The following is an 11,261-nucleotide window of genomic DNA, read 5'->3' on the forward strand; positions in this document are numbered from 1 at the left end:
TTTGGGCCACATTTGCCTGCAGTCTGAACGTAGCTGTAGCCTATCTCTGCAATGAATTGCTAATGTGTCCAGAGTGAACCACACCTTCACCTGTTGGTGCCAGGATGGGCTCTGGTACCCCCCTGTGACCCCCATGAGGACTACGAAAAAGGAAAGGATGAATTTTGTCACAGTATACATAGATCAGGGCAGAATGTGACCACAGGCCCCCACCACCAGAAATAACACAGCCAACATTTCCACATTTGGGGAATTCACAGGGCTCAGCACATCCAGAGTACAACGGCCGAGCTTCGCCCTGGTTGAAGCACCTACATGATCATGGTTTCTCCCCTGCAAAGTAAGTATCAAGCTTTGTAAAATCACTGTACTACAGCATTTAATGTCATCACAAATGCTGTAATAGAGTCCAAGTTGAGTAATATATCACTGTTTTCCACTGAAAATGACTGAGGGATTATTTGGTCTTAGGTCTTAAGTCCACCCTACCTGTTGATGCTACCAGACATGTGTTAGTGCTTACTAGGAATAATATTAAACACCAGGGAAATATGTTTTTGAAAACAGGGCTATTGATTGTAAATGGGCATGTGTTTGATGACAGTTTTGTGGATTCAGTGGTAAGCCTTTTGAATTGAGAAAAATGCGTGAACGCCTTCATATTGTGGCATGTTTGCCGCAGTGCATTATGGGTAGTGGGTACTATGTTGTAAATGTGTTATTTTTATGCTCAAAAATTCAGCGGGGTTATTGTGTTAGTACTAGTTTTGACTTAATATGTGTATGGCAATGCTTATTGGACTTTTTGTTTATTTTTTCTGTATTTTTGTAATTTGTAAAGTTGCACCCTGAGTGAGAGCCATTGGCAGAGCAATGGCTATCCTGCTGTGATTCTTTCTCATTTGATCTCCCTGCCTGCCAAATTAAAAGTACAACTTATGTTTACACCTGACACTGAGCTAACTTTCTACCAAACTTCAACCTATGCAACAAGATTATCATGTCACTAATAACAACATCACCAACTTCAAACACGGCACTCAATAGAACACCCTGTCTCTCATCCTCTCAGGAAAAGTATAATCATCTTTGTGTTTGTTTCATTGATTTGACTTTGTTAACATTTACTAGTCAGACCGTATTTCTTTTGAAGACTGAATCACTCCTCTCACTGTTTGTTACAGTGCCTCATTTGACCTTTCTCAGTTTTTTCTCTTTTAATAATAAACAATAACACTCTTTAACTCCATGTAATTGGTACCAAATTCCAAACCAGCCCAAAATGTTTTTTTTCCCTCTATGAAAATAATTTCAGTTTGATTAGGGCCAGATTACCTCTGTTTCTCAGATAAGGCTTCCCTAATCCTTGTTGGACAAAGTAAAGGTAACATACCTGAAACTTTTATTCAGATCAAAATGAAAAGTCTAAAACTCTGGACTAAAAGAGTTAGGTTTGTGTGAACTTTTTTAATCGTTATCTTAGACACGCTCATCCAGCTCCCTTGCACAGTGTCAGGGTCTCTCTGCACTCAAGCCTGTAAAAAACAAATCAAGATGGCTCCTACTGACCAGCTTTTGCCTTGTTTGCTTTGCTCCTTTGCATAACTGCTGACATTTTGTTGGAGCTGGAGCTAATCCAGCAGTGCTGTGAGCCGCTTATCTGGTGTTAGGTTTGGCCATGCATTCAGTAAAATATGTCCCACAAACAAATCACTGAGCATTTTTATTGTGGTCACTGACCCAGGTGTTTCTCCAAAGACAGTGCACTGAATATTCAAGTCTTGTTTCAGAAAGCGACGACTCCGAGCAAGACCAGGTTTTATTAATAAAACAGAGAACTGCAGTAAGGGAGGAACTTTCACTGCTGTTTGACCATTCAGCATTATTTAATAGAGAGGTAGAAGTTCGAGTTGATCATTGAAACCTGCAACATCATCATGATATAATAATATAATGCCTTTCTCTTCCACATACACACATATGAGCCCAGTTATTTGCAGCAGTTTTAACCCATAAAGACCCAAAAGACTACTGGTGACCAAAATCATCTACTGATCAAAAATGTTGAATAACTTCTGAACCACTAAACCTATCAATATGTTGAAATATTTCAGGTAAAATGCAGTTTGTCATCTTTTCGTGGTCATCAGACATGACCCATTTGGATGTTCAGAGGCTCCGTAGTTACTATGGAAACACAGTCATCTTCTACAACACTGATTCACCAGTACAATCCATGGAGTTTGATCAATGACAGCGGATGGACACACTGGGTTTATGTTCAGTTAAAGATATTTTTGCTGGAAAAGTCACTTTTTCTACAGTTGTCTCTGCTTTGATATAATAACCTTTGAATTTACTCTGACCTTTAATGAACATCTACATGATCAGTAAATTACATACAGGAAAATACCTGATTTACACTGAAAAAATGCAAAAGTACAGAAGATAATATTATAATAAATGGGGATAAAGCACTTAAGAAACATTAAATAGAGAGAGAAATTCATTTAGGAGCTGCCACAGAAGTACCACTGGGTCTTTATGGGTTAATATGGAAAGACAAACATTAGTTTAAGGAGAAATCAACCCTTAAACCTAAAGCTACCTCAAAAATGCTTGATTAGTAGTTTGAACAGAAGGGCATGTGAACAGAGGGGCTTCAGATCCGGGTCTAAACCGTGCTTGCTGTTGTTGGATGGACAGTTTCTGCACTTTGGCACATGTTGGCCTGAATAAACAACTTGTGCTCAAGACAACAGTCTGTCCCACTGGCAAATACTGAAGGCTTGTACTCAGGATCTGATGGTCTCATGGCTTCATACATTAAAGGGCAAAAATTTTCCTCCATTTGTGGAAAAAATCATACCTTACCCTGTGTATGTCATAATTCACCTCCGCTATATTTGAAGCAGCTCAGTTCATGTTGTCTGTCTTCAGCACTGATTTGCTATCTGACTCAAACTGATCAGGTTCCCAAATGACAGGGTTCATCAAATCCAGACAACTTAACAACAATGAGACAGGTGGAGCAGACAGTGTAATGTCACTGATGCACATAACCGACATGATTGGTTGGAGTTTTACACAGTAGAGCTGTTGCAACAAAAAAAACATAGGTGTTACTGATTACACTGTGACAGTTGTTCTGGGCTCTGCACATAATTGGAACGCAGGCGACATAACTGAAACCAGCTTCACCAAATATCTGTTGCTTTTTGGAAAAAGAGTGTAAGAGACACTAATTGGCAGAATCACTGTCAGTAATCACAAAGGTTTCCCATTCCTGCTCTGACAAACTGAAGCATCCACGTTAATGAAGAGTCCAAGCAGAAACCTCCCTTGTGCTCTTACAGCTCCACCCCTTTTGTCCAAATATGATCAGTTCCAGCGCCAAATATCCAATATGATGACAGCCAAACCAGAACCTACTGACATCAAAATAACAGGTGACGTCATGGTTCTTCTGTCAGCTTCTTCTATACAGTCTGTGGTTGATGTGCATGCTGGTCTTTAAAACAGGGGAAGCTCATCTTATGCTCCATCATAAAACTTGTCATATTATAGCAAGCAGTTAAAAATAAAGGGGATGCTTAATTGAGGCTATCATGCTTCATCTTCATGCTTCATCACCAACACAGTTCTATAAAAATATGCGGGATCATTCCATTTCATAATTTTTGACAGTGTTAAAATATTTAGGAATACAGCATGCAAATGCTTGTATTTGTTTTTTTTTCTACTTTTGATTTTCTTAATAAAAGTAAAATAATAGTTTCATATTAACACTTTTTAAGTATTGTAAATGTTAAAACAAAGAAATATAAATAAATAAAATAATAAATAAAAAACACAATCTTACAAAAGTATCATACAAAATATGTGTATGTATGAAAATTAGCTATGTAAATAAATGTTGCTAAATTAAGGTTGGTGATCCCAGATCTATACCATAAAACTACAGTAACACACACCTGCAGGTGTATGACTTGACCCCCTTTCTCTTCAGCTGATGTAGTCACGGCACTTTGTCAAACGACCTCTCTTCTGCTGATATCCACATGAGACTGAGCTCCAACCTGCTTCAATGTCGGTGTGTTTCATCATCGCTGTCAGTCAAAACGGGTTCAACCTTTTGGACCAATACCTACTCTTTCAAACAGTTTATCCAATCCAACATCCAGAGTCCAGCGTCTTGGCCCGCCTACTGACCCATTCACCCCCAGAGACACTGAACGTCCGTGGGAGGGTTTTGAGTGGGGTGATTTTATGCATTTATTCAGTGACCACCACGCTTCCCTGCAAACAACAGCTCAGTGCTGCCTCATACACAACCCACTGATGCTCGATGGGGAATTCAACGGTAGGCTACTGATACGAGGATGTATCGGGGAATTTGCGTCAGAAAGCAAAGCTGACCAGAACGACACAGCCATAGCTTGTGCAGTTTTAATGTAAATGTAATTCATATCTTTATTGTAAATTCAACAGAGCAATTCTACCCATTAATTTCCTGAAATGTTAGGGGAAGTTCAGCTTCCCTTGCTGTCTCAAAGCAATCACCTCTGATGTATATATGATAAGATAACATACATGTAGTATATATTCACCAAATCAGAGCTGCCATGCAAACAGGTGAAGCAGCAGTGTGTCTATTGTTTGACACGCTGAACTGCAGTTTAGAGGAGCGCTTTTATTCCTCTGACCATATAAACTAATTAATTACATCGGTTCAATGAAAATTCATTCGATTTCCTTTAAGGAGTCTCTTCTATCCAACTAATGCTCTTATTCATCAAGAAGGGATTAAATGTGTTCTACCCTCTGTAATTAAGAAGGGGAGTGAAGGAGCTTAAGAGGATTCACTTTAAAGTCTTTTGAGAAAAAAAAAAACTGAGTTTTCTGTTACAAGACAAAGTAATGTGATACAGACCCAAATAAACATTTCTTTCTTTGATCACTCTAATATTGAGCACTGACCTAATGAAAGGTCTGTTCTTAATGAATCTGAGAAGTAAAAAACACAGTGTATTATAAAATGCCATTTTAGAGACAACCATCATCTAGTGAGGATTAAAGGTTGGTAACTGTAACCACTGAAACACAATAAATCTTAAAGTTCAATATGTGTGTGTATTAAAAACAGGGCATATGGAGAAATATGTCTTTACATCAGTGAGATTATATGAAACATTTATAATGACACGCTTCCATGATTGTTAAAGCGCATAAAACCAGAATCATTCAACTGTTTCAGGCATGACTGCTCTGCTGCATATGTCAACACATAAATATGAATTGTCTTGAGCATGTCCAGCATATTTCCTAGACATGATTGCCCTTTTACCCAATGTTAAGATTCAACATTCATCGGCAGGAAAGAAATAAGAAATCTTAATGTCTGGCTGTGAAATAATACTCAAACTCAAGGCTTAAGTCACTTAAGTCAGTGATTTTTGGCTTAAACACACAGGGCACACAGATTGCTCACATTCTTTTCTCATGGTGGCATTAAATGGCACATTGAACACAGTTTTAGAGATAAACTTAGTCATCCATCCAGTGTCTTGGTGTGTTTGTGTCAAGGTTCTCGTGGCTGACTGAAGATCGACACTACCACTGCGTAAATTAATGTCTGTGTTGCTTTAGTTACAGATGGTTTTCAACATTCCTGGCGGACATTTGTGAAAAGAAACAAGATGATTACTACTGCGCAACAGTCCCACGCTCTGCACAGCTTTGCTATCGTGATGGGAGGGTGTAATCCTGCTGGTTGCTGTGAAAAGGCATTCAATCTCATTGACAAACCCCATTGAAGTCGGATTTTTTTTGTGGATTTGTTCCAAAATGCTTCTGAGAACAGTAGATTGCTGGCATTCAGCTCTTAAAGCCTCACTGCTTTATGTTCAGTTCAATTACATTTCAGTAGGTGAATTACATTTAGCTTATTATCTCAGTCTGTCTCCAAAAGTGTTTGATGAACCCATTATCTATCACCATAAATCTTTACACTTTGTTAAGCAGATACAATGAGTTATCTCAAAAAGTCAATATAGGCTCTGTTACAAGCATCCAATATATATTGGGTTATTTGGCTTTTTTTTTTTTTCACATTGTAGACAATTGCTTTTTAATTTGCTTTTTAATCACGTAAATACCAATCTTTCAGATCTAATTGACCAAACATCCATTTCTCCACATCCACTGTTAAAAGACTTTCTGTCCATTGACAAGCATTACTAAAGAGAAAAAACAAAATCAATTAATATGATTAATGTTAACTCTGAGGCTAAAGTTAATGTTTATATCAAAGTAGTTTGATGCAGGAAATATGTGGAATCATAGTTCTACCACTGTGATGAGAAGTAGAAAATCAAAACAGCTCTATGAGTCAAACTGAAAATGACCTTATGCTGTGATATTAGATTAACATTTTTATATACTTTATCATTATTTTGATTGATTATTTTGATAATTGTCATATGGCAAAAATGGATTTCCATAGGAATGTATGGGAATGTATGACATGTAGTTGAATGTACATCTGTAATAATAGTGTGGACCTATAGATTGGAACTGGGACATCGCCCACTGGTTTGTGAAATGCCCTTCTGATACCAGTAGTTTGGGATTTGGCTGTAACCATGTTAGCTTTTCGGTGCCAGATGTGACCAAATTCGGACAAAAATGGGCAGAGCCTGAGGGGTCAGGTGTGAGCAAATACTAAGCACTAGTTTTCAGTGTTATTAAATGGTAAATTTCATCCATCATTTGGTAACAAAGTAATTGTATAGTCTGGTTAGTGGAACTCATGACTCAGTTATTGTGTGAGCTATTAAACTGATCTGTAATCAAAGTTCAACACAGCAGATGTAACAGCCTTTTATTTGTCCTGAGATCTGATTAATGGAGGAAAATTTTAAAGATGTGCCAACAGATCCCTTAGAATGAGGTCCAAATAAAACAGATGCGATCAATATGAGTCCTAGAAAAAAATCACTGACTGTATTTTTAGAGAGAAGTCCATAGGAGTCAGTGGTTTTTTGGAGCCCCTCTCAGTGGTCATCAGCAGGATTACAATACTTACACTTGTGTTCTTTTGGAGCTTTTGGTCTTTAGATTTGATTGTATTTGATCGAGAACTTGGATTTTTCATTTTAGAGTTCTTCACATAACAATATGTGGAATACATTTGTGGAAGGGTTTGGAGAAGGAGTTGAAATAATGTATAAACATTAATACTTTTTTTTTTTTTTTTTCAAATTTACAAAAAACTTTTGGTGAAGATGTTTATGAAAGAGTGTGGACGTTAACTCTAATGATACTGGTGAATATTGGGGCAGCACATTTAAGGTGGGATAGAATGTAGTATAGCTTAGCTAATATGGAGTGGAATACATGTAAATACTATATATTTTATATATTATATTTATATAAAGTAATACAGTTTATAGGTTATATAAGAACATAATTGAGATCATATATAGTATAAATTATAAGGAAGGTTGTATAAATTGTAGCAGATTATATATTGTATATATATATATTGGTCTATATTTTGCACATATGTAGTGGATTATGATGTAGATTACATATGAATCAGTCCTCAACTAATTTACCTGGTTAAATAAATAAAAGAAATAAATAAACTAGAAAAGCACTAGAGAGCACAGACCTCCACCAAGGCAGATCAGTGCCCCCCCCCACCCCCCCCACCCCGCTTGCCACCAAAATTTAATCATTTGTTCCTTGTGCCAGTATCAACATTTCCAGAAATTTTCATCCAAATCCGTCCATAACTTTTTGAGTTGTCTTGCACACAGACAGACAGACAGACAGACAGACAGACAGACAGACAGACAGACAGACAGACAGACAGAAAAACCAATGCTGGTAAAAACATAACCTCCTTGGCAGAGGTAAATATATGATCATTATTATATTGGGTGGTTTTTGGGTGGTTTTGGGGGGCTGGAATGGATTGACTATATTTCAATTAATTTTAGTTTAGTTTTTTACTTTATTTTATTTTATTTTATTTTAGTCTGGATTAGTTTAGTTTAGCTTGAATATGCAACAAAACAAAATAATCCTACTTAGTCTTTACAAATGAAACAGGTTATAAGAAAACAAAACCAATTCAAACAAATTTCAATAGCAAAAATTTTTTTGTAAAACAAGTAAAATGCAAAATGAGCTCGGCCATGGAACGAGTTAAACTCATACTGCAAGGTTCTACTGTATTTACATAAGAAGTATAATTGCAGTATGTCAGACTGTTAACTCTCCTGTCTGTCTTAAAACACCTGTGATAGGACACAAATCTGGGCATCACAGTTGGAGTAGATGAAGAAGTCTCCTGTCCTCTTAGGCCACTTGATTTATAATATACAAAAAAGTAGTTATGGATTCTTACATGTTGAACCTTTGAAAAAATGAATTTAAAGAAATAAAAGTTGAATATTTGTCATTTGTATATTGTTTTCTGTCTGGAACTTCCTCCTATAATGACATTCCTGTCACTAATGCTGTCCACAATGTCCATTAGGACATAATAATGTCAAAACTTCCATTGCAGGAGCAGTGATTTGTTAAAAACTTAGCAACTTCTGGGTGCAGTGAATGAGCACATCATGTAGTGACTGAGGGTCAGGACGCTGCAGGTACCCAGATGCTGAAGAGGCAGCTTTCATTGATACGCGAGACAAAGAAATAATGCGTTTGATCACTTTGTAAATCCCAACTTGAAGAGTCTAGGGCACAGATGTGACCTCACTGTCCTCTATTTTCTGTGTTGGACTTACATGTGTTAATTATCTGTCACAGTACAAACCATTCCTACAGGCGTCATCAAAGCCCTATTATTTTCTTCTAAAACCTTTTCAAGAGGTTTCATAGAGTGAAATCTGCGGTGTCTGTTCCTGTTTGAACTCCAGTTGTGATCACAGTTGATCAATCTCTCCCCTTGTTACCACTCCACCCTTTAATAATACTGCATTTGCATATCTATGACAAAAATGCATTACAGTTTCAATGGCGTATTGTTTATAGACATGTACGGGATGATTGCAGAAATAGGAAATAAGACTGCGTAGCATCGGCTTAATTGGATTTCTTATCTAAGCGTTGTGTGCATGATGAAACAGACTCTGGGTGTGAGTGTTGTGATTCAAGGTTCAACTTTCATCAGCTGCTTTGACCAAACTTTGAGGCGTTTGCTTTTAAAACACAGGCAAAAGACTCTGATATTAATGTCACAAACACACACAAATCTTACACGTTTATAGTTTCAGTGTGGAATATTTAGTGGCATCTACTGGTGAAATTACAGAGTCTCACCTTGTCCTACACTGATTGTTAAAAACACAAAAATTGCCTTGTCAGAGCTAATATTTAGTTTGTCCCTAAAGAGGATACCTAAACGGCAGCGCCTGATAGCTTTTTATGTCATTGGGTGAAATTCCATAATTACCTTTCAGCGTTATGGAAATGAAGAGGTCTGAGGGAACATGAGACTTCAACGTCTACTGCTGATCTGTGTTTTCAGGCTGTAGGAAATCTACCCCATGATGCAGACTTGAGCTGGTCACAGGTGTGTTCAGACAGGTAAGAGAAATAAATATGTGACTGACAGCTGATCAGACTCAGTTAGATGTAGACTTGGATGAAAAGTGGCTTCAGTCCTTCATAATGGTATGACAAGATGTCTAGTCATCTGTGTTTATATTTATGGGCTGTCACCATGGAGATGAGGTCAGGAATATCTGCCAAAGTTTTTTTTTGTTTTTTTCTTATCGTATGAGTGCTTTAGTGTTCTGGGAGCCTGAATATGCTCATTTTTGAAACTAGGTCCGGGAGTGAACACATCTCAAAACACCACCGTTGTATTTCTACGTTTATGACACATATGTCATCGTTTCTGAAAAGATGACACCATTGCCCCACACCTCCCTTAACCCACACCACCACACGTCTTCTTCTTCTTGTATTTGTCTAAGCACATGCTGCTTATCTTCTTCTTTGTTTTTGATGTATTTCTGTGACAGCGTTACCATTCATTCAATACAATTAAAAAACTTTACTTGTACTCAAGGGGCAATTTAAAGGCATTTTTATACAACCAAAGAAATCTAAGAAAATAAAGTAAAAAGAAACAATATAATCCTACTATAATGGATGTTCTGTGTATAATGGACGTTCTGTGTCTGGTGCCTGTCCGACGCGTGTCACGTGTCCCGATGTTGCAGCACAGGAGGGCGTTTGTATGGGTCTTCCTCAGCCTTCACAGGCCCGATCACTGCCAAACTCGCCAAATGAATAGAAACATTACCCAACTATCTACTACGCACAGTTTTATGTCTGTGTTCAAATGTTGTCAGGTATTCTGGGCGACTTTATCCGTCCTGGCTCGCTCAGCCAGGCACAAGAGATGTGACGTTCGCGGACAAGTCGACACTTTTGAACGGCTCTTTTCAGTGAACGATAACTGATTCATTGCGAGCCGTTCGTTTACGTGCCGTTCTTATATTCAGATTGCCCACACTGCCTTCATGCTTCACCTGTGCACCACAAGAGTCTGAATTGTCCACGCTGCCTTCACCTGAACGACTATGACATCTGCGAGTTTGAGTTGTCCGCAGCACACCACATTCACTTGAATGTAGCTACGTGCGCAGCTAATTTAGGGGAGGAGTTATCAGTGACAGTCTAACTGACTGGACTGATGACATTTACTGCTGTATCAAGGAGGAGTGACTGAAAAAAGTGGATATGTGGGATTACCTGGAGGAGCATCTTCTTCCTATAAATGCACATATGCATTCATGTGGTGGAAAACCTGGGCCCTGGTGGACCCCAGCCAGGCCCTGGTGGACCCCAGTCTCACCACAGTTATGGTATTCAGTACCTGTCTGCTGTTCTACTCGATGCAACGGGCCGTGAAACACGCTCAAAAATCTGTTTGCTTTTACATATTTGAAGGTTTTTCAAAAAAGTCACACAATAATTACTTTCCCTGGTAACTAATTACAGTTATGAAGCAGTCATTCCGTTACTAATTCAATTACTTTTTTGGACAAGTCATTACTAACTATAACTAATTTCTTTTTAGAAGTAATTTGCCCAACACTGGTGGTTATGCTGCCGTTCATGAAATTTCTACTCTTACCAGACGATGCTACAATGTGAAGGCTGCAGTTCACTACCGCTGTATGAATTTAATCATGCTTGACAGGCCAAACAAATACATGCTCTTCCCTTCA

The 11,261-nt window shown here is 38.0% G+C and overlaps 1 non-coding gene across 1 annotated transcript; it reads right to left on the reverse strand.

Moving 5' to 3' along the window:
- Positions 1–184: 184 nt before the first annotated feature.
- On the reverse strand, positions 185–348 carry LOC115418738 (U1 spliceosomal RNA). The gene has a single exon (XR_003935360.1). It is a non-coding gene; the product is annotated as a U1 spliceosomal RNA (small nuclear RNA).
- Between the last annotated feature and the right edge of the window lie 10,913 nt (positions 349–11,261).

This window comes from Sphaeramia orbicularis, chromosome 4, assembly GCF_902148855.1.
Source record: "Sphaeramia orbicularis chromosome 4, fSphaOr1.1, whole genome shotgun sequence".
Lineage (NCBI taxonomy): Eukaryota > Metazoa > Chordata > Actinopteri > Kurtiformes > Apogonidae > Sphaeramia > Sphaeramia orbicularis.